Source organism: Cibotium barometz, chromosome 7 (genome assembly GCF_041138505.1).
Source record: "Cibotium barometz isolate CiBa-2024 chromosome 7, ASM4113850v1, whole genome shotgun sequence".
Taxonomy (NCBI): Eukaryota; Viridiplantae; Streptophyta; class Polypodiopsida; order Cyatheales; family Cibotiaceae; genus Cibotium; species Cibotium barometz.
Window position 1 is genome coordinate 22,023,770 of NC_141052.1, and position 25,420 is coordinate 22,049,189.

General features: G+C 38.3%; 1 pseudogene; it reads right to left on the reverse strand.

Moving 5' to 3' along the window:
• Positions 1-412: 412 nt before the first annotated feature.
• On the reverse strand, positions 413-2,270 carry LOC147636784 (uncharacterized; annotated as a pseudogene).
• Positions 2,271-25,420: the final 23,150 nt, after the last annotated feature.

The following is a 25,420-nucleotide window of genomic DNA, read 5'->3' on the forward strand; positions in this document are numbered from 1 at the left end:
GCTATACTGCTGATCAATTTGTGAGTTGTCCTCTGGCATCTGAGAATCGGTTTGTAAGGAGTTGGCCAACCAAATCGGTTTGTGAGGAGTTGGCAACCAAATGACGATGCACAATATTGTATCGATCCACAAAGCTGGTGGATCTCCCAGCAGTTATAGGAATTTCATGAATAGTCATGCTTTGGCCAATCAAACGTATGGGGTGATACTGGAGGGATAGCCAATAAGCAAGGCACCATGGTTATTGTGGCTAGGCGGTGGAGTGCAAATACTTGCAACAACTAGTAGATGGCACACATCAGCTATGGTGGGATGCACTTTGCTCCTTTTGACAGTATTGAGCTTGACAAGGTAGCAAGTCCTCCTTGTTCTTGTATGTCCGTCACACATTCAACACCCCTGACATGGCTGATGGCGAGTTCTGAAGCTCTCCTATTCTCTCTCCTATTTTTAGTGCTTATGAGTGGCCTAGCCCATCATTGACGGTGTTTGTTCAAATACTTTCAAACTCCTTTGTGGACACAAATAAAAAGTTTGGAGCAGCTGCTTTATAGTCATCAAGCACTAAAATTAAAGCTGTGTGTGTGTGTTCCTTCCACGCAAGCAACCAAGCAAGACATAGTTTTATAACAGCGTTTCATCAATCTCATTGTTAATTTTATCACCCATGTGACTTAGAGCATCTTGTGCAATGTAGCCACATAACTTTGGAGCACGCATAAGTGATCGCTTAAGGAAGAAAGGCTTTCACTTTGTTTCTATTGAAAACGACATAAAGCTTCTTTTCACCTTCTCTCACCCATGTCAATGTCTTGGGCAATGTTATAGGCGTCCAAGGAGCACAAATTGGTAATTACATCGAGATCTTCCAATCAATGCACTCCAAGAGACAATATTCTAGATAGGAAGCTCATAAAAACCTTTTGTGCTTTTCACGAGGACGTGGCATCTGGCATATTTGGCCTTGCCAGTACTAGCTTGAAGGAAGAGTCAACTAGTGAGGATGTCAAAACGTCAATGCAAGCTGTGGGGGGTGTCTCAGAGCGTAGACCTCTTTGCTCCCAATACAGGCAACTAGTAGGTACTCACTCCTTCTCTCTCTCTCTCTCTCTCTCTCTCTCACACACACACGCAATTTTGGTGTTCCTACAAAAGTCAAAGAGCAACTTGTACAAGGAGTTGATCAAAATTTTGATGAGAGAGGGAACCGACTCCGCCCACCCTGGACTCTGCAAGCACCTCAAACAAGATGCCAGTGATGACTGTTACCCAAAGAGACGCCAGTGATGACTGTTGCCCAAAGAGATTGCCTCCCCCTCTGAAAGGGTATCCTCATGTATACATACATAACCAGGGCCTTGGGTGGCCACAATGCGAACGACCAAGTGGCGCACCCCTGTTGCATCCTCCGTCCCAGGCAGTGACATAAAACTGTGCTTGCCCCTAGAAGCGGGCTAGCACATCTGCAAGAGGTAGAGCTCTCGCTCAAGCCGAAGAACTCGGGCCACGGATTTGTCCTCAATGCACTGCCAGAAGCTGTGAGCATGCTCTTCCGCACGAACTTCCTGTAACACGGTGTCTGACAGGTTCAATAAGATAAATGTGTACACCCGACGATCGGTGTCGGTCCATCTGTCAACATCAGCTTGTGTAACCCAGAAGTGACTGCGGGTATAACGGCCTGAGCAGGGTCCCCGTAAGCCAGTCCCATAGTCCATTATAGGTGATGAGAGTCTTCACTTTAGTCTTCCAAACGCTGTAGTTTGAGCTATCAAGCTTGGTCGTCTCAGAAAAGACTGTGAATCCATATGCCGCTTGGACGGCCATATCTCTGTGTAACTCCTTGCGAAAGTTGCCAAGGAATCTTGATGTAGATCAAGTCGATGAGACGAGGGTACCATGCGAAAGTTCTGGAAGCTGCCAAGGAATCTCGATGTAGATCAAGTCGATGACGAGGGTACCATGCGTCCAAAGCTACAGTAGTCCAAGATAACCGCAAAGACAACCACTGAATGGTGTCCAGACAAGCAATGGAGTGAACTAGCGCACAAGGAGACAAATATCCAGCCGCTGTGTGTCCACCCGTAAATGCAACTACGAGGGGCTGAAAATGCTGTTGTAACGCAGAATTCAGCGTGCTCATACGCCACCGATGGAAAACGCCAACGCTCGTCTTCTGTAGGCCAATCGCTTGTGTAGAGGAGCCCCCAACTCTGGCGATTGTTGATACCATGTGAGAGAGAGAGAGAGAGAGAGAGAGAGAGAGGAAAAACGCCAATGCTCAGGAGAGGGGCGCGTGCCCAAAGACTACAATTACACAATATGCAGATGTGGGGAGCCTTGGCAGCCTATATATATGTGCCCAAGGCTAAACACCCACACAACCCCATGGATTGTGAGAGTACAGACTATGGGCGCCTGGACCCCAAATTTGGTCTGGCGGGGACAGAATTGACATGAGACCAAAAATACAACATGGTGGGTGGCCAGCCCGGGAACCACTAGCCATACAAGTGTCGTGAAAGCAGCACGAGATGTAACTCTAACAACACTCAGCAAGTTAGTGGAGTGCAGCAGAGCAGGTCCCACCCGGTCAACAGGCCAGCGGGAGACTTAGCACGGTGAGCCCGCACCCCCCTTTTCTTCTCTATGAGAAGCGATCGGATCTCCTGGCATTACAGGCCGCCACAGTGTCTGGCTAATACACAACTAGAAAAGATCCAACAGGAGAGGTAATATACCACATAGTGGCCAAGAGAACCTGGTTTGCCACCACAACTCTGCCCGCCCAATGAAAGCCGCAAGCTGTACTTCATAAAAGTAGCTTCTTCCAAATACTCAGAAGAAGAGGAGCAATCTGCTACCCAGAAACACTAACCCAACAATTGATCCAAGGCTTTGATTCCAACATCAAGGCCATAGCGGGGGGAGGCCGCCGGGGCCTTTGGAAAAGGACCTACGGTGAGTTTGCAGGACATACTAGACTAGATAACAAGGCACAACGCGCAATCAATAAGAAGAGAAGAGCCTTTAAGCAGGTAAGGAAAGTCGACCCCAAGTCAGCTGTAGGTAAAAAGGCAAGGAGGATGTACGTGCAAGCAAGTATAGCCTCCTCCCTCGTGCTTGCGACTGGTCGATCATGCATCTCAATGTGAAAATATGATCGATGGTGGAGAAGGATCGTCTGAAACCTGCCTGGCCTGGTGCTCGTAGCCCCTCCCTGTATACTGACTCAACTCTGCCTCAACAAGCACTGATCCATAAAGTCATGACATGGCCGATCATGATAGTCCTGTAGTTGCTCGGATCGAGCATGTCTCTAGCTTTGTGAATCGGTAAAATGGTGTGCATAGTCCACTCGCTTGGGAGACCCTCTGAGAGTGCCCTGTTAAACAGGTGAGCTAAAACTCTTGCTAAAGTGTCCGCCGCTGCATATATGAGATGCTCACTCTGTAATCCTGTGTGATCTACAGCTCTGTCGTGCTTTAGGCGGCTGATAGCCTGTGCTACCATCCTCCCCGTGAAACATGTGGCGAGAATTGGGCAAGGCTCGTGGGGCTGTGGTATGGGTGGCTAATGCGGTATATGATAGAGGCTCTCTGCATATGCATGCCATGTAGCGGGGTCCTCAATAGGGGTAGGTGTCCTAGGCTCTCTCAACCGTCTCCAAGGGAATCGGCAGTCTCTACGCATGAAGCGGTGGTATATCTCTAGTTGCTTAGACTCCTCAAAGGCTCTCCGCTTCCTGCGGGTAAGGCGGTGCATCTCTCTGTGTGCTACTCTCTCTGTAATGACTCCCAGAGCTCGCTGTGTGCGGAGGTTGCTCTATAATGCTCTGCACTCCTCATCATACCATCTATAATGGGGCATTAGTCCCATCTTCGCAGTGCTCCCTCCCAGAGGAGTGTGGGAAACTATCCTTTGCTATACTGACTGTAATATAGAGGCTATCTCTGTGGTGATATGTCTAAGAGGAGCCTGTAAGTCAACGGACTCCAATACACTGCTGTCATGTAGTCTCTGTAGTACCCTCTCCTCATAGATGCCTGCTATGTCATGGGAGAAATGTATGATATCTCTGTGGTGATATGTCTAAGAGGAGCCTGTAAGTCAACGGACTCCAATACGCTGCTGTCATGTAGTCTCTGTAGTACCCTGTCCTCATAGATGTCTGCTGTGTCATGGGAGAAATGTATGATACTGTGTGGTGGATCTTTCGCGGGTCTGGGTCTCACTGGTGAGGCTGCTATCGATAGAGACAGGAGAGTGTGATCAGCCCCAATGGGCGGTACTGAGAAAGATGTAACAAGTGCGGCTGCCTCCATGGACCCCATGACATAGTCAACTACTGTCCCACCCGATCGGGCATGGCCTCTATGTGGGAAGCAAGTGAGTCCTCTGGAGCCCGGCCACTGTGTCATCCCGTTATAGATAATGAGATGGTGACGTGCTCCAACCTCCAGTAGATCATCCCCATAATGCCCTCTGTTTGGTCTGAGGTTCTCTGAGGTGCACGCTGAGCCATCATCCTTTGGGTCTACTATGTGGAGGAACTCTGTATCATGGTAATCAAACCTCTGGGTCTACTATGTGGAGGAACTCTGTATCATGGTAATTAAACCTCTGGCACTATCTCGTGTGTGTGTGTGCATTGGTGTCCCCCATAAGGAAGACCTCACCCATAGTAGAGTACTGTATGATCTAATCTAATAGACAAGAATAAGGTGAGCCAGCATGACTATTAGGCCCCTCATCTCCCTCTGTCCGTGCATAGGATGATCCAAAGGGTGAGAAGTAGCAGAGGGCTATGTATATGGTCTGGGTACGAGATAACTGTAGACTGATCCATATGTAGCGTGCCTCTGGATCCTCTCCCACTACTCTGAGCCCTCAGCAGACGCCCCTCTAGCTCTCGTCTATATAGCACCGCAACACCTCCGGATCCTTGGGTGGTCCGTCCGTAAACTGAGGCCCACTAGTAACCCTCTACTCGAAGGAGCCCTCTCTCAGGACTCGGTGTGTCTCTATGAGTAGGATGATGTCGTGTCTCTCCATCACATGCTCCAATCTCCCTGGCTGTGTCCAAAGAGATCCATTGCAGTGCCATACTGCAATGTGTAGCTCATGAGCTAGTTTCTGTGTCCCATAGGCTGCATGTCCCTATTCGATGACCTTGCCATCTATGATGACTCGGCCATCGTGGTACATAGCTCTCTTCCCCTCCTTGTGGGCCTTGAGGACCCGCGGCATACATGATCTCCGGTGATCAATCTGCATCTTCGTGAGATCATCATCAAGGTAGATGATGGGCTCCTCCTGTAGACCTTGTAGTAGGACCTTTTTCTTCATAAAGATAATCCTTTGCTCATTGTTGGGGAACTGTAGGATTAGGGCCCTCCATGCTTTGGAGAAAGGGAGTGGCTCATCCTTCTTATATCCGAGTTTCAAGCAAAGTGTCTTACCATCTTGTTCGAGGCAGTGTGTGGTCTCTTTGATGCTGGAAACTCTGATGTTGAGGCACCTTGGTTGCCTCATCTTCTCTTCTTCTAAGGTGGTGTGGACTATGGAGGCTCCCTCTTTTTGTGTGTCCGCTTTGACCTCTTGCTTGATGTTCTTCTTCACTACCTCAACCCATCCGTCTTTCTTGGCATCCATTTGTTTCTCAAGACACTCCGTAAGTGTCTTGGTTATCTCCTCTTTGATTGCTTCTTTGTCCGCCTCCACTATCTCTCCTTCTCCTCTAGTTGCCTCGAGAAGGGAGATCCTCTCGTGGAGGCTCTTCTTCTCCTCTTCGAGGAGAGAGATCCTCTCGTGGAGCTTCTTGTTCTCCTCCTTCCATTGTGCCTTTTGTCGGAGGAAAGCCGTCTCCATCATTCTCATCCATTCCTTCATGTCCATCTCAAGGCTTGAGAGTCGCTTGTTGGTCATCATAAATCTCCGTTTGTTTGCGGGGATCTTGCTTGTCAGAGGAGAGGAAGCCACCGTGGGTATTTCGCTTGTAATGGGGGAAACCATGATGGGCCCTTCACGCGAGTGTCCCAAAGGCTAGCACTCGCAAATCATCGTGAAGGGTAGCATGCTTCGTGTGTGTGTGTGTGTGTGTGTGTGTGTGTGTGTGTGTGTCAGAGAGAGAGAGAGAGAGAGAGAGAGAGAGAGAGAGTGTATGTGTGCGTGTGTGTGTGTGAGAGAGAGAGAGAGAGAGAGAGAGAGAGAGAGAAACTTTTAACGTCGTAGGAAACTATCCCAAGAGACCTCATAGATCTATCCGACGAGACTTGAACTCAAGACCTGTTATTCAAGAAGGAGAGAGATTAAATTTTATGCTGGAAATGAATTATGGTATAGAACGTTTTTATTAGAAGTTTCAATTTTTTATTTTTTTTTGAACTTTAAATTCACTTGTGACTTTTCTTAGATGGTTTTTGTTTTGTTAGCAGTATCACCACCTCACTCCCCGTTGGCAATAGCACCACGACCACCGGTAGCAGTAGTAGTAGCCCCCACTGGTGACGCCGCTCCGATTGCGACGACTACTACTAGTAATTTTATAGCCTCTCACGACTATAAGATGCGGGTCTAAAGGCATGCATTGGAAGCCCGAGTTTTGCCTATATCTTCAAATAGTGCTTTCTCGGATGCCGCAACTCCAGAAAATGAGGTCTATATTTCTCAAATCCAAAGTCAAGCTCGAAACCCCTCTTGTGTTGAATAAAATTGAGTACTTTATCCACATCACCGTATGGTTGAGAGGAAGGTTTACAAAGGCAGAAAGACCCCCAACCTGAACAGGGCAACTTTTGCCCAGACAGGCTTCCTGTCTGGGCAAAAGTCGCCTATTCAGGTTGGGGATTTTTTTTTACTTCTTTAAGCCTTCAAACTATACATACTAACAAGTGAAATACACAAATCACCCTTGTAAATGAAATATACAAATCAAATACATTTAAATTTAGATACACATGCAGTCAAGGCCAGCTTCATATCTTTACACATGATTGTGACCCGCTTTGCATGGATTGCACACAGGTTAGAATCTTCAAACATGGTGACCAAAAATGTCTCCGCTGCTTCTTGGATTCCAGCCAAGGCAAGGCTTTGCATCCTCTTGTCTCGGCCCCCTAAATCGTATAGTACCTCTTTGACTAGACGTGCAAAAGGAGCTCTCGGGATGAGATTTGTACCACTCATTGACACTTGTTTGAGCAACAATATGATGTGCCCCAGACTTCTTAAGACCTTTCACAATCTTTACATTCCCGCCATGCACTCGTCGCGCAGAGAGAGTTGAGGAGCTCCTCCACTTGCTTTATTGCTTGGGCTGAGTGGCATGAGGCTGGCTGCATATAGTGAATGCATAGTCAATGGTGAAGCTTAAGCAACCTATCAAAAATCCTCATCATGGCACATGCAATGTGCAAAAGTGTATACTTTTCATTGGGAAAGGAATAATAGGTGCCCAATTTGGATCATTTGTGTCCCTATTGGGTGTTGCATCTAGATTGGAAGCCAAGATCCCCTCCACCCATCGGAGCTCATCCTCCTTGGCTTGAGAATTGACCGCTTCATGCACAATGGACACGGATGGAGGCATTGTGCACTATTGTCACAATTACACATGCATTTTATGGTCTTCAAATCACCACCTAGATGCCAATCCACACGAAAGGAACCCACACCATCCACTTCAAGCTCCTCCTCCTCCCCATTCATCTATTGTTTGATGACTTTTAGAATTTGAGGTCATTGTTGAAGCATCCAATTCAACACCTTAGTGTTCTCCTTTTTTGGAACCTCAAAGGTTCCAAAAGCCACTAATTATCCTTCTCAGATGATTGAACACACTGAAAGAAAGGATTTTATCCTTGTCCTTTTGCATATGCCATTACTTCATTCATATATGTGACTCCCATTCGCTCCGATCTTTTCCCTTTTACTAGTTGAGCCTCATCCAACTCCAGTATAAGCGATAGGACTCCCTCTCCGATTCTACATATCACATAAACCAAGCCAAACAACACATGTAATTCATGTCATTAATAATAAGGTAAATTTGCAAGTTAAACGATAAATGCTCAAACCTAACCTTGATGTTGTGAAACCTTATAGAATCGGATCATATGTCGTTGAAGGTTCTTTAGGTCCACAAAGAGGTTGTTGTATGTGTTGTACTATACTTCAAGCCTATCCTTGGACTTAGGATCTAAAACCATTGTTCCTTCTACCATGAATATACTCACCAAGGATTGATTTAACATCTGCATTGCTTGCCTTCTTTTCTAATGATACTTTTTGTAGGAAAGGAGGAAGAAAGTTCCCTCTCGAATCCCTCTCGGGTACGAAGAGCTCCTTTTGGATGACTCCATAAATTCCCTCTCATAATCCTTACGAGACTGATGCTGGCTTCATCACATGCATCTTGTACATCCCTTGCACTAATAAGCCTCTTGAGGCCTTGCATAATGTTCTTTGAAACCACCTCAATAACTCTCTTGTAATTTGGATCACGGATGATTGATGTTATCTCTTTGTTCTCATGCAGTCTTTGAAAACATGCATAGTATCTCCCACACAAGATGCATCAGCTAAGAAATTCCTGGGACATAATGAAACCACCATTAAATCTATCAGGAAAAACCTTTAAATTAACACATACATAAAAAATCATTAGGCAAATTTTGGATTCAACTTTGGGCCTTTTTTCTCTAGAGAGAGAAAGGCTTTCGACCAATAGGAAGAGAGCCACCGTAATGGAACTTTTGATAATTAGATGTTTTTCATATATTCTTTATATGAATATATTGTTATTAAAGAAATACAAAATGCATTTTGACCACACTTTATAATGTCATTTCTTTAATATATATAAAAAATAGAGTGTTGTCTCAGCTCATTTAATGAATGGTCTTCAATCTAAAAATTTTCCTCGTTAAGCTCATTTAATAAAAGTGCTTTTTTCCTCTAAAAATTTGAAATGTTCTCTTCGAAGTTCCTATGTCATTTAATGAATGGATTTTCCTCTAAAAATTTCGCACGTTTTGGAGGTTCTCTTCTGCCATCTCATCTTCTTCCATCTTCTTACATCTGCTTTTATTTTCTATTTGCTTCCATGGAAACCAGATGTCCTAGGCGTCCCTGCTCCTCTACTAGAGCTATTATAATATACAATAGTTTTGATATAGATAATCAAAGGTGGATTCCTACCACAATCTCTATTGGTAGTTGGATTATGTTGTTGCAGACTAGGAAGCGAAAAAAAACAAAGAATGAGTTCATCGACACTTACAAAGGCAGAGTTCAAGACTTGAAACTCTCTAAAACACAGGTAGGAGCATTAAGGAAGTCCTTATTACAACATGCCTACATGCACTTAAAACTGCGTCTGCAACGTTTGCCTGGATGGAATCCCACTCCATAGACCAAAATGTAAGTAAATGTTTTTACATTATGTTTATATAATGTGTTTCATTTCTATACTTATGCTTCTCTTGTATTCGTCTGTATAGATATATATCCTTCAAACTTGGTTGACTATGGCAGCCTATAGATAGTATTGTGGGAATCTTCGATGTTTTTCATGCATCTATTGGTGAGCAGCTATACAAAGAAACATCCTAGTAGGTCTTTGGCGGGCAGAGAGAGGAGTTTTCTTTTATAATGAATTTTACACGGCACCTCATAGTGTTACAGGTTTATGGATCTTTGAAAGCACTACCACTGCCTTCATTCGATAGTCCAGAATGGCCCATTACCAATAGCAGAAACAAGTGAGTGCTTTAGATTAAAGATATACCAAGACGTGCAAAGGTGTATAAGACCAAATGTAGCAAATCGTCTCATCAGCAGGTGAAAATCGTTGTCTTTATGCCATTGCATGTTTTTGTTGACTTCTTTTATAAACGAGGAATTAAAAAAAACATTGTCAATGTTTTTCTGTAGAAATTTTAGGATTTCTTAGGTCAAAATTGGGATGTGAAAGAATTAAATGGGGTTATCTACAAAATCCATAGGAAATCTATTGTCTGTAAATATATGATTGGCTCCCAGAATTTTATTTTGGCCTTTCATTATATGAGATAGCATTATGTCAATGGAAAACTTGTAGCAATTGATCAGGACTTGGAGGATGACATTGAGAATCCATTGATGTTATTAGAGGTATGGTTTGAACATGAGCTCTTGACTGTACTCAATATAAGGTCAAAAATCTCACTACGTCAAGTGAGAACAGACTTGGCAAATGAGGATGACCTACAAGTGCGGCTTGATGATTATGTGTTCAAGTGCAATGGCCATAAGGTATGTTATTCAATCTAACCTCGAAAAAGTATTCATTCCAAAACTACGCTGCCATAATCATTATTCCTTATATACATTACTTTGATTTTTGGAAATAGGTACCAAGGAGAAAAAAAGGACCATTCAATGTAAAGACATTACAAGGAAGCAAGTTTTCGTGGTGCAAACGACCATCACATAGAGATAAATGGAGACACATGTATTTTTGATAGCATATAGTTACATCAATCATGACAACATTTTGTATTTCTGAGAGCAATAGAAACTAATACAAATATTCTACATTTTCTTATTGGATGTTTAAAACATTGATAGCATGTTCTCACTTTTTCCTACGAAGCGTGCTATTGTGTGTGGGGGGGTGATTCTTTTTCTAGGGGCGGTGAGGCTTGTCGTTGAGGGGGTGCTTGTTCTTTGAGACGCTATTGGGTTGGTTGCTCTTGGGGTGGTTGCTCTTCAGGACGCTCTTGGGGTGGTTGCTCTTCTTGTCTGGAACTAAAGCTTCTTGTCGTTGCGAGGTTAAAGCTTCCAAATTGACGTCTTCAGATTCATCAAATTCTAGAAGCTCGAACAAACCTGTCTCGGGGGTACTGCCGTGGCGGTGGTCTTGGTCGCGGTCGTGGTGGAGGGGGCACAAACGCAACAGGGATATTAGGCGGCATGCTATGAATGTTGACAATAATATGCTCAATGGTCTCTACCCTGGAACAGCCCTAATCCACATCGGAGTATTTTGATAATCATGGATTTTACAAAAAGCCAAAAAAATAGACATGTGCCGTCAAAGAATGAGAAAGGAAAGTAACATATCATTAAAAAAAAGGAGCATGCCTACATTTTCTGCGAGGGTAACGAGAGAACTAAATGTAGCAGCAACTTTGCGTTGTAGCAGCACACACCCTCCAACCGCAACCTATGGCCATCCCGTTGTTGCTCTGCTGGGCGAGACTCCGCATCTCACAATCCTTGTGTGTTCTAGTAGTGTGTCCTAGATTGTAAGATTCCTCCCCAGCCTCTCAGGATGTCCAGTATCTTCCTTTGTAGTCAAATCCCTCTTCAAAAATATAAAAGATCTTGTTTATACCTGTTTTTTGGCCTAGAGAGAGAAAATCTTCTAGAGAGAGGTGATTCAGTTATTAAATATTTTTTGGATGAAAAAATATCTCATCTTATTAAAATAATTTTTCCTGAAACAGAAGTTCAAAAAGATTTTGAGAAGGTGCATTAGAAATCAAGTATAATCTTTTCAAGAGGCCTTATCCTAAGGGTCCAAGATTTTTTAAAATTTAAATTAAGGTTCCTATGGACCAATAAGATTCATCCTAATGTAGGGAGGAGATAAATGAAAGAATAAAAGGAAAATCCCCCAAAAATGAGTAAATACTCACATAAGATGAAGAGTTGACTAAGGACAAGGTTAATAGTCAAAAAAGAGAGATATTTAGAAGAAATGATGCATTTTTGACACCTTAGTATGGGGGAATTTCCCCCATGAAGGAGGCACCTATTTCACATGTGTGGAAGAGTTTTAAACTCCCAAATAATGAGATATTTTTATCTCTCCTCTCTCCTATTTCAACTAGATCCAAAAAGTGAGCTAAACTGACCTAAAAATGGTCAAAAATTGACCAAACTGATCTGGAAAATTCTAGAATCAGTTTGCTTGGTTAGAGGCTCACTTTTTCCTATAAATAAAAGCCTTCCCCTTTGTTGAAGCTTAATAGTGTTTTTGCACTGTTACTCTACTTCTCCCCAGAGCCAAAAACTGTGCCAACCCTTCTTTATCCTAGATGAATGATTTATGGATAGAACCAAGCTCTTCACATAATGTTTTTCTTAAATAAGTAAAAAATGTTTACATTAGAATGATTTAAATAATCTTGGTGAAATTCTAGTTGATTTTAGAGAGTTAAAAATTGAAAAATGGTCAGCCATACAAAGGAGGTTGTGGCAAAATTTTTTAAAAATTATGTAAAATAAGTTTTACCTTTTATTATTCAAAAAGAGTAATTCCCATCGTATATGTATTCTTAAAGTGTTATTTTTCATCCTAGGTATAGAAAAAAGCATACTAAAAATATTTTATTAAAAAAGTGTTACTTTCTTTAGAATTAAATTCTATGCATAGAAGGGAGCATATTGAAATTTTTATTTTGATTATAAAAGTGTTATTTTTATCATAAATAGATTTCTATGCATAAATATATGCATAAAAGATATCTTTTTATATTAAAAGTGTGAGTTTCATCATAAATATTTTTTATGCATAAATGGATGCATAAAAGAAAATCTTTTATATTAAAAGAGTGATTTTCATCAATGTTGATTTTATGCATAAATAGATGCATAAAGAATTATATTTTTAATTCAAAAGAGTTATTTTCATCAATTTTGATTTTATGCATAAATAGATGCATAAAGAATTTTATTTTCAATTCAAAAGAGTGATTTTCATCAATTTTGATCTTATGCATAAATAGATGCATAAAGAATTTTATTTTTAATTCAAGAGTGATTTTCATCAATTTTGATCTTATGCATAAATAGATGCATAAAGAATTTTATTTTTAATTCAAAAGAGTTATTTTCATCAATTTTGATCTTATGCATAAATAGATGCATAAAGAATTTTATTTTTAATTCAAAAGAGCTATTTTCATCAATTTTGATTTTATGCGTCAATAGATGCATAAAGAGTTTTTTTTAAATTCAAAAGAGTGATTTTCATCAATTTTGATTTTATGCAAAAATAGATGTATAAATAATTTTATTTTTAATTCAAAAGAGTGATTTTCATCAATTTTGATTTTATGCATAAATAGATTCATAAAGAATTTTATTTTTAATTCAAAAGAGTTATTTTCATCAATTTTGATTCTATGCATAAATAGATGCATAAAGAATTTTATTTTTAATTCATAGAGTAATGTTCATTAATTTTGATTTTATGCGTAAATAGATGCATAAAAAATTTATTTTTAATTCAAAAGAGTAATTTTCAACAATTTTGATTTTATGCGTAAATAGATGCATAAAGAATTTTATTTTTAATTCAAAAGAGTTATTTTCATCAATTTTAATTTTTGCATAGAAAGATGCATAAAAGATTTATTTTTATTTTGAAAGTATTATTTTCATTGAAATTGAATTTATGCATAGATAGATGCATAAAAGATTTATTTTTATTTTGAAAGTGTTATTCTCATTAAAATGGAATTTATGCATAGTAAAATGCATAAAAGATTTATTTTTATTTTAAAAGTGTTATTCTCATTAAAATGGAATTTATGCATAGTAATGCATAAAGGGTTTATTTTTAATTCGAAAGTGTTATTTTTCTTAAAATTGAATTTATGCCTAAATAGATGCATAAAAGGATTTTTATAAAAGTGTTATTCCTACTAAAGTTGTCTTTATGCCTAATTAGATGCGTAAAGATTCTTTATATCAAAAAAATTAGAATGCTCTTACATTCTATAAATAGATGTGATAAGATGTGATAGGAATCAGATAGATGTAAATAGATGGGTGGAAGTGACATGAATCAGATAAATGAAAATGGATGATGAGAATTGATGTGTGAATGATGTAGATTAATGTAGATTGATGTATGGATGATGTGTGAATGATGTAGATTAATGTGGATGGATGTATGGATGTGGTTTGATGTGTGAATGATGTAGATTAATGTAGATTGATGTATGGATGATGTGGTTTGATGTGTGAATGATGTAGATTAATGTAGATTGATGTATGGATGATGTGGTTTGATGTGTGAATGATGTAGATTAATGTAGATTGATGTATGGATGATATGGTTTGATGTGTGAATGATGTAGATTAATGTGGAAATGGATGTATAGATGTGGATGTGAAAATGGATGTGTGGATATATGAATGTAGATGTGGATGTGGATGTATGAATTTGAATGTGGATGTGGATGTATGAATGTGAATGGGGATGTGGATGTGGATATGGATGTATGAATGTGGATGTGGAAATGGATGTATGGATGTGGATGTGGATGTGAAAATGGATGGAAGGATGTGGATGTGGATGTATGAATGAGGATGTGGATGTATGAATGTGAATGGGGATGTGGATGTGGATATGGATGTATGAATGTGGATGTAAAAATGGATGTATGGATGTGGATGTGGAAATGGATGCAAGGATGTGGATGTGGATGTGGATGTGGATGTATGAATGTGGATGTGGATGTGGATGTATGAATGTGGATGTGGATGTATGAATGTGGATGTGGATGTGGATAGGGATGTGTATGTATGAATGTAGATGTGGAAGTGGATGTGTGGATGTGGATATACGAATCTGGATGTGTATGTGGAATAATGAATACGAATGTGTATATGAAATAATGTGTGTCGATATGAGAGAATGGATGAGATGTGTATATGAAATGATGTGTGTCGATATGAGAGAATGGATGAGATGTGATGACATGTGAATTGGGATGTGAATAAATGATATGTGATGTGAATATATCTGATGTGATGAGATGGAAAATGATATGATTGGATGAGAATGAATACACATATGAATGGAATTTGGAATAAGTAATGTGGACTGATGAGGGATAATGTGGAAAGACGAGAGTTCATTATAGAAACTGTATTTGTGAACTGTTTGTAAATGACTGTTTTATGTCAAGAATGCTGGGAAAGCATTTTGACTGTCTTGTGATTAAGGTCGTGGAGACCTAACTGATAAAGTTGCAACAGCTGACGGGAGGACGTCTCGCGTAGCATGCTCGGCCGAGGTCTTGACCAGCCCCTTGGTTCGATTTAAATGGTGAGCTTCCGGTACGGTGGATGAGGGACCAAGGAAGCGGCCTATGAGTGAAGCGCTAGGTGACCTATGAAGGATCCTAGAGGGTGCTGACCATACGGTGCTCAGGCTCTGGGTCACCAAAGATACCCACACGTGCGTCGTGGAAGATATTGGAACAAGGAGTAAGAGTTGTTTTCTGAAACCGGGCATGGATCTGGTTGATTGACCTTGCTGGTCCTCAATGGATGAATCCATGGCTCTTTTATATGGATCTGTTGGTTGATCTTGCTGATCTTCAACGGAGATTCCATCTTGATTTTTTTAAGTGATTATATTGCCGGGTACTATGAGCTAGGAACTATTGAAAAGGCCCCTGAGTGGACAGGTGGTGAGCGTTCTGGTTGCCAATGATGCCATAGATACTCCGATGAAGGAATGATTTGAAATTAAGATTCAACCGGTGGAGGATTGTGATCAGTGATACTATGGTTTCATTAAATGATTGTTTTAAAGATGGCTGAATGTGTGAAAAAGGCAATTTCATATTGGGTGTGTAAGTGGCATGACTAATGTTAAATTTGCATGAATATCCGGCTAGGGGGCCTGGGAACTCTTTTCCCTAGTACCCGAGATAAAACCTAACCAAATTCTAAATTGGATCCCATCACTACAGTGGTTGGGCGGTTGGCTAACCCATGGGACTGGGCTGCACTAATGGATCCCTAAATTTGAGACTCAATTCTCTTATGGTACGTTAGATAAAGTAAATCCCGGTCAAAAATTGTTCTATGGAAAAGAATCGATTGTGCCTCTCAATGAGAAAAAAAGCGTTGATCTCTATGATCCAAGTGCAAGTTTCTTCCTTGATCTGACCAAGTGACTTTAGGTTCGGTCGGATCAGTATGGTCAGTAATGAGCTTGACTACGTTAGAGTAAAATTTTTATCCTGGAGGAATCGCCTGTGCTTTCTGGGCAAGGGAAGTTTTTCCGAGTTCGATTATGGAAGAACCGAGGAATTAGTCACCTATCTGAATATCCATGGGCGAGGCCCCTGCTAGCACCCCGAATTCGTTGCGCGGTGGGGACGGGGATCTCACAGCTGGTATTAGAGCAATTTGACTAATAAGGATCAACCAAAAAGCCAAAAATGTCAAAAATTTATGTAGCAGTATAAGATCAGAATTGTGTGATGAAATTCATACAAATTGTTATTTGAACTGAAATTCATAAATTAGTTATTGGGTCTTCAGATGGAAGTACCACAATTGCATGGAATCCCTGACTTGCTTGAGGCCCAGACATGATGGTCTTTACCTTATAATTCCAAGGACCGTGACTACCCATATATACTGAGGGTATAACTGCAGCTATATAACTGGCAGTATATACAAGTAAATCTAAGACTTGAAATTATAAGCATTAATGCTATCCAGATGATGAAATCGAATGTGGTTGATATGATTTTTAAATTCTGGTTGTTGTGAACTGATGCATTGATTTGGATTCTGATTGAAAAATGATGATTCTTGAAATTTGGTTGAAATGTAATAAGCCGAGCAAAACCACAATGAGGATGAATGGGACGAGTCCCTGTGATGATGTTCATGGAATGACGTTAATGACTTCAACAAATCACTATGAGATTAGTGGATTGTGCTGCTAGATTACTACTGTTAACTTTTGATCAGTGGATCAAGTTAAGGGTTGATAAATTAAAAATCTGAAAAATTGAAATCCCCATGGAGGACCGTTCAGATGGAAAAATTCAGTCTGATGGACCATTATTGTGTTAAAGATATGAATGAGATATTCTGAATGAATTGTTATTTGATAATGCGTTCTATATGAGTATCTTTACCCCATGATTATGTGGGGAGCCGACCTATTTAAAGAACCCCAGAATCAGTTGAATCAAAAATCGGATTGAATAAAAAATCGGATTGAATCATAAATAAAGAAACTTAACAAGAATTTTTGTATTGATAGGAACATGGATCGAGGTTGTCGTGGTAGAAATGTTAACCCCCAACTCGATGAAGAAGAGCTCGACCTGGATGTTCGTAAAACTCTTCATAGTTCGCAGCCTGGTCCCTTCAAGGGTGAAGGGGAACAGTTAGGTGAAGTTGTAGAATAGTGGATTGAGGCCACGGAGGAATACTTGGATGTAACTGGCTACAATAAGAGAATCAAGATGTCTCTCACCAGGTTAAAGATTGTGGAAACAGCCAGGGTTGCATGGAGGAATCACTGTGAGACAACCCGTCTCGATCGAAATACCCAAACCTAGACTGATCTCAAAATTTACCTAAGGACGAGGTTCTGTCCTCCCAGTTTTTTAGAAACAAAGATGAACGAATTCTTAGAGTTAACCCAGGGGAGTAGAACTATTGAAGCATATCACTAAGCATTCGCCCTCCTCCTCAGGTACTCGCCTCTGCTGGATGAAGAACAGCTAATGGCTAGGTTTATTCGAGGACTGAACGAACCTTTGAATATCTTGGTGAAGAATGCCAAGCAAGTTTCCATGGCCGAAGCAGTTCGGATGGCGGCGAAGGATTTCGCCAAAGCCTTTGATGTCAAAGTCCTGCCAAACCTAGCACCATCACCTTTCAAAAGGTTTTTATTCCCAGAAGATGATTCCAACCTTCCTCCGCCTAAGAGATATCAGGGTCAAATCCAGGATATGGGAAGTTCCAGAATGGAAAAATTATCCTTTTCCCGAAACTCAATCCCCTTGATTTCAACTTCAGAAGTTCCACCCTTGAATAAGAGAGTGAAATGCTATAACTATGAAGGATTTGGACATCGTAGTATGGATTGCCCAACTCCTTTTGGATCAAGGTTTTCAGGGCAGGGAAATCAGGGATCAAGATTCCAGACTCAAACCCCTTCCTTCTAGAGTAATGAGGGTTCTATCCGCCCAAATCAGGGAAATCCCAGAGGTAGACCCTCTATCCAACCTGCAGTTTCAATCCAAAGTAATGCAAGACCTCCACCTCAGAATAGGGGAAGTCAAAGAGAGTTGTCTCTAACCAAGCAAACTGATTCTAGAATTTTCCAGATCAGTTTGGTCAATTTTTGACCATTTTTAGGTCAGTTTCTTTTTGGATCTAGTTGAAACAAGAGAGAGGAGAGATAAAAATATCTCATTATTTGGGAGTTTAAAACTCTTCCACACATGTGAAATAGGCGCCTCCTTCATGAGGGAAATTCCCCAATACTGAGGTGTCAAAAATGTATCATTTCTTCTAAATATCTCTCTTTTTTAACTATTAACCTTGTCCTTAGTCAACTCTTCATCTTATGTGAGTATTTACTCATTTTTGGGAGATTTTTCTTTTATTCTTTCATTTATATCCTCCCTACATTAGGACGAATCTTATTGGTCCATAGGAACCTTAATTTAAAATTTCAAAAAAATCTGGACCCCTAGGATAAGGCCTCTTGAACAGATTATACTTGATTTCTAATGCACCTTCTCAAAATCTTTTTGAACTTCTATTTCAGGGAAAATTATTTTAATAAGATGAGATATTTTTTCATCCAAAAATATTTAATAACTGAATCACCTCTCTCTAGAAGATTTTCTCTCTCTAGACTAAAACAGGTATAAACAAGATCTTTTATATTTCTGAAGAGGGATTTGACTGCAGGGGAAGATATTGGACATCCTGAGAGGATAGGGAGGAATCTTACATTCTACCCCACTTTAAAAAACGCAAGATGTCCTCATCTCGCACAGGTGGAGTATGATCTCTTTCATCGTCTTCTTCTTCTTCAATCACTTCTAGCGTTATTGCCTTGGAAGTGGACGGTTGATTTTCTCACTTTTTCCTATAAATAGAAGCCTCTCCCTTTGTTGAAGCTTAATAGTGTTTTTGAACTGTTACTCTGCTTCTCCCCAGAGCCAAAAACTATGAATTTACTCATAATTCATTAGTTTTTTACCTTTCCCTCTTCTAAAGATTGGTGGCCACTCTTGTTTCAAACAACAGTAGATCCCTCAAACCATCAAGCCAAAGGAAAGCTCTCAAATTCTCCTTGTAAGTTGGAGATTCTTCTCTTTTCTATTTCATTTTATGGGTTTTTATGATTTTTGTCTTCTTTAAAGTGAATAATGATGTTATGCCTCATTGAAAAGGCATTTCCCTCTCTTCTTTAGTAAATCCAACCCTTCTTTATCCTAGATGAATGATTAATGGATAGAATCAAGTTTTTCATAATATTTTTCTTAAATAAGTAGAAAATGTTTACATTAAAATGATTTAAATACTCTTGGTGAAATTCTAGTTGATTGTAGAGAGTTAAAAATTGAAAAATGGTCAGCCATACAAAGGAGCTTATGGCAAAATTTTCTAAAAATTATATAAAATAAGTTTTATCTTTTATTATTCAAAAAGATTAATTTCCATCGTATATGTATTCTTAAAGTGTTATTTTTCATCCTAGGTATAGAAAAAAGCATACTAAAAATATTTTATTAAAAAAGTGTTACTTTCTTTAGAATTAAATTCTATGCATAGAAGGGAGCATATTGAAATTTTTATTTTGATTTTATGAAAGTGTTATTTTCATCATAAATAGATTTCTATGCATAAATATATGCATAAAAGATTTCTTTTTATATTAAAAGCGTGATTTTCATCATAAATGATTTTTATGCATAAATGGATGCATAAAAGAAATTCTTTTATATTAAAAGAGTGATTTTTATCAATTTTGATTTTATGCATAAATAGATGCATAAAGAATTTTATTTTAAATTCAAAAGAGTTATTTTCATCAATTTTGATTTTATGCATAAATAGATGCATAAAGAATTTTATTTTTAATTCAAAAGAGTGATTTTCATCAATTTTGATTTTGTGAGATCCCTGTTCCCACCACGCAACGGATTCGGGGTACCAGCAGCAGCGGAAGTAGCACATCGGGCGCGGGGCAGGGGTCTCACACTCGGGGCCTCGCCCACGGATATCCGGACAAGAGACTAATCCGTCGGTTTATCCAAAACCGAAACCGGAAAAACTTCCTTTACCCGGAAAACACGGGCGATTCCACCAGGATAACTCTTTACTCTAACGTAGTCAAGATCATTACTGATCAAACTGATCCGACTGCACCTCTAACGGTACTTGGTTAGATCAAGGAAGAAACTTGCACTTGGATCATTTGGATCAACGCTTTTTTCCCCATCAAGAGGCATAGCCGCCGTTGATTCCTATCCATAGAACAATTACTATCCGGGACTTACTTCATCTATCGTAATAATAGAATTTAAATCTCGATTTACGGATCCATCAGTCCAGCCATCCAGTCCCATGGGTTAGCCAACCACCCAACCACTGTAGTGATGGGATCCAATTAAGAATTTGGTTAGGTTTTGTCCCGGGTACCAAGGAAAAGAGTTCCAAGGCCCCCTAGCCGGAAGTTCATGCAAACATAAAAAGTTCATGCAAACATAAAACTAGTCACACCACTTACACACCCAAAACAATCCTTTAATGAAACCATTATGTCACTGATGAGACAATCCTCAGTCTCTGGTTGAATCCTTATTTCCAGTCATTCATTCATCGGTATACTTATGGCCTCATTGGCAACCAGAACGCTCACCACCTGTTCGGTCAGGGGCCTTTTCCATAGTTCCTAGCTCATAGTAACCGGCAATATATTCATATAATAGAATGGAATCTCCGTGGAAGATCAGCAAGATCAACCCACAGATCCATATAAAAGAGCCATGGACTCATTCGTTACCAGCAAGGTCAATCAACTAGATCCATGGCCGGTTTCAGAAAACAACTCTTACTCCTTGTTCCAATATCTTCCACGACGCACGTGTGAGTATCTTCGGCGACCCAGAGCCCGAGCACCGTATGGTCAGCACCCTCTAGGATCCTTCGCAGGTGACCTAGCGCTTCACTCATAGGCCGCTTCCTTGGTCCCTAATCCACCGTATCGGAAGCTCACCATTTAAATCGAGGCTGGTCAAGACCTCAGCCGAGACGCGAGACGTCCTCCATTGACTCTCCGTCACAGCAGTTACAACTTTATTAGTTAGGTCTCCTTGACCTTAATCCACAAGATGGTCAAAATGCTTCCCCAGCATTCTTGACATAAAACATTCATTTACAAACAGTTCACAAAATACAGTTTCTATATCGAACTCTCGTCTTTTCCATTTTATCCTCCTTTGTCCACATTACTTATTCCACATCCCATTCATATGTATTCTCATCATCATCCATTCACTCATATCGACGACACATTATTTCCCATGCACATTCACATTCATTATTCTACATACACATCCATGCATACATTCATTTTCACATCCTCATTCATACATCCACTTCCACATACATACATCCACATCCGTATCTACATCCACATCCGTATCTACATCTATACATCCACTTCCACATACATACATCCACATCCGTATCTACATCTATACATCCACATCCACATCTACATTCATATCCATACATCCACATCCACATCCACATCCACATCTACATTCATATCCATACATCCACATCCACATCCACATTCACATTCATACATACACATTCACATTCATACATCCACATTCACATTCATACATACACATCCACATCCACATTCACATTCACATTCACATTCACATTCATACATACATATCCGTATCTACATCCATACATCCATATTTCATCCATTCTCGCCCTACACATTCCATATACATCTTATCATATCCTATCACATCTCATATACATCTTATCACATCTCATACACCTCTTATCACATCTTATCACTTCCCATACGCATCTTATCACATATTATCACATCTCATACACCTCTTATCACGTCTTATCACATTTCATATCTTTTTATAGAATACAAGAGAATTCTTATATTTGATATAAGACTTCTCTACATTTTTATTTATGCATAAATTCCATTTAAGGAGACTAACACTTTCGAATTAAAAATCAATCTTTTATGCATCTTCCTATGCATAATTTCATTTTAAATGAAAATGACACTTTTGAATTAAAATTCAATCTTTTATGCATCTTCCTATGCATAAATTCAATTTGGATGCGAATTAACATTTTTGAATTAAAAATCCATCTTTTATGCATCTTCCTATGCATAAATTCAATTTGGATGAGAATAACGCTTTTGAATTGAAATCTTATTCTTTTATGCATCTTCCTATGCATAAATTCAATTTAGATGAGAATGACACTTTGAATTAAAAATCAAACTTTTATGCATCTTCTTATGCATAAATTCAATTTGGTAGGAATTACACTTTTAGAATAAAAGAATTTCTCCTATGCATCTAAGTTATGCATAAAATCCATTTATGATGAAAATCACACTTTTAGTATAAAAAGAATATCTTTTATGCATACCTCTATGCATGAAATCCAATATGATAAAAGTAACACTCTTACAATAAAATAATCAACTTTTATGCATACCTCTATGCATGAATTTCAATTATGATAAAAGTCACACTTTTATAATAAAATAATCAACTTTTATGCATATATCTATGCATGAAATTCAATATAATAAAAGACACACTTTTATAATAAAATAATTAGCTTTTATGCATACCTTTATGCATGAAATTCAATTATAATAAAAGTCACACTTTTATAATAAAATAATCAACTTTTATGCATACCTTTATGCATGAAATTCAAATATGATAAAAGTAACACTTTTGATATAAAAATTTTTCCTTTATGCATACTTCTATGCATGAAAATAAAAATGATAAAAGTAACACTTTTGATATAAAAATTTATCCTTTATGCATACTTCTATGCATGAAAATAAAAATGATAAAAGTAACACTTTTGATATAAACATTTATCCTTTATGCATACTTCTATGCATGAAAATAAAAATGATAAAAATAACACTTTTGATATAAAAACTTATCCTTTATGCATACTTCTATGCATGAAAATAAAAATTGATAAAAGTAACACTTTTGATATAAAAATTTATCCTTTATGCATACTTCTATGCATGAAAATAAAAATGATAAAAGTAACACTTTTGATATAAAAATTTATCCTTTATGCATACTTCTATGCATGAAAATAAAAATGATAAAAATAACACTTTTGATATAAAAATTTATCCATTATGCATACTTCTATGCATGAAAATAAAAATGATAAAAATAACACTTTTGATATAAAAATTTATCCATTATGCATACTTCTATGCATGAAAATAAAAATGGTAAAAATAACACTTTTTATATAAAAATTTATCCATTATGCATACTTCTATGCATGAAAATAAAAATGGTAAAAATAACACTTTTGATATAAAAACTTATTCTTTATGCATAATATGAAAATTCAATTTCTCTATGATTATAATGAAATTCTTTCAATTAATCTAGGATGATAATTCCTAGAATATGGTAAGAAGTCCTCTTTTTATGCTTTGAATGAAATTATTTTATGCATAATGTTTATAAAAATTTTACCATAGCTCCACTGCTATGATTGATAAATCTCAATTTTTCTAAGGGATAAAGCTTATCATTAAGGAAACAATTAAAATGATCTCTAATTGGATCATTAATCTATAAATGGATTGAATCATTAATATACATAAACTAAAAGCATAGAAAAAAGCCATTAATTTGGCCTCAAGTATAGCTTAATCTTGGATTAAGAAAAAGCTTTATGAAAAGCTTCATTTGGATTGAGAATGGGTTATGAGTATGACCATTTCTTGAGTGAGAGAGAGAAATTACATAAAAACCATTAGAATTTAAACATAAATGAAAATTTATGTAATTCTTTACTATCCTACTATTCATCAATTAACTTCAATAGCATTTAAAAACCATACCAATTAACCTTCTCAAGCTTGAGAGGGGTTGAGAAGAGAGAAACATTGAGAAATTATAGAAAAGATCAATATTCACTAATTACCTTACAAATTGCTTGATTCTTTGATCACGGTAGAGGTCCCCAACCAATCAATTGGTTAAGTATGTTGATGGAGCCACCAATGGGGATTGAAGAAAGAGGGAAGCTCCAAAAACTAGTGAATTATTAATGAATTCACAGTTCTTGGCTTAGGTGGAGTAGAGTAACGATGCATAAACACTATATATTTTTTTTTCAACAAGGGAGGCTTCTATTTATAGGAAAAATTGAGCTCCTAACCAAACAAACTGATTCTAGAATTTTCCAACTCAGTTTGGTCAATTTTTGACCATTTTTAGGTCAGTTGAGCTAACTTTTTGTAACTAGACTTGAATTAGCAGAGAGGAGAGATGAAATATCTCAATTTTTATGAGTTTAAAACTCATTCAAGCATGTGAAATATGCACCTCCTTTAAAGAACTCCCCTTCCTTACATATGTGTCAAAATGGAATCATTATACCCAAAATATCTCATATTTTTAATATTGCTCATAGTTTTTTACTAATAAACCTTGTACATTTTCAACTCTTCATCTTATGTGAAATATGCACCTCCTTTAAAGAACTCCCCTTCCTTACATATGTGTCAAAATGGAATCATTATACCCAAAATATCTCATATTTTTAATATTGCTCATAGTTTTTTTACTAATAAACCTTGTACATTTTCAACTCTTCATCTTATGTGAAATATGCACCTCCTTTAAAGAACTCCCCTTCCTTACATATGTGTCAAAATGGAATCATTATACCCAAAATATCTCATATTTTTAATATTGCTCATAGTTTTTTACTAATAAACCTTGTACATTTTCAACTCTTCATCTTATGTGAGCATTTACTCATTTTTGGGTATCTTCTTTTTCAAATTGGATTTATCTCCTCTCTACACATGGATTGATGCTATTGGCCCATAAGAACCTTAATTGGACCATAATCCAAAAATTTCTGAAAATCTAGACCCTTAGGCTAAGGTCCTTTATACCCATTTCCAATTAATTTCAATTACACATTGGAAAGTTCTTTTTGAATTTCTGTTTCAGGGAAACTTATTTTAATAAGATGAGATAATTTTCTACCTAAAATTATTAAAAATCTGAATATTCTCTCTCTAGAATATTTTCTCTCTCTAGGTTAAAACAGTTAGAAACAAGTCTTTTATATTTCTGAAGAGGGATTGATTACAAGGAAGATGCTGGACATTTTAAGAGGCTGGGGAGGAATCTTACATTCTCTCCCACTTGAAAAACGCGTGATGCCCTCATCTCGCCAACTGAGGGTAATTTCGCAAGTTGCACAAGTATTGTAAGATTCCTCCCCCAACCCCTTTTTGATGTCTAGTATATTCCCCTGTAATCAATTCCTTTTCTAAAATATAAGA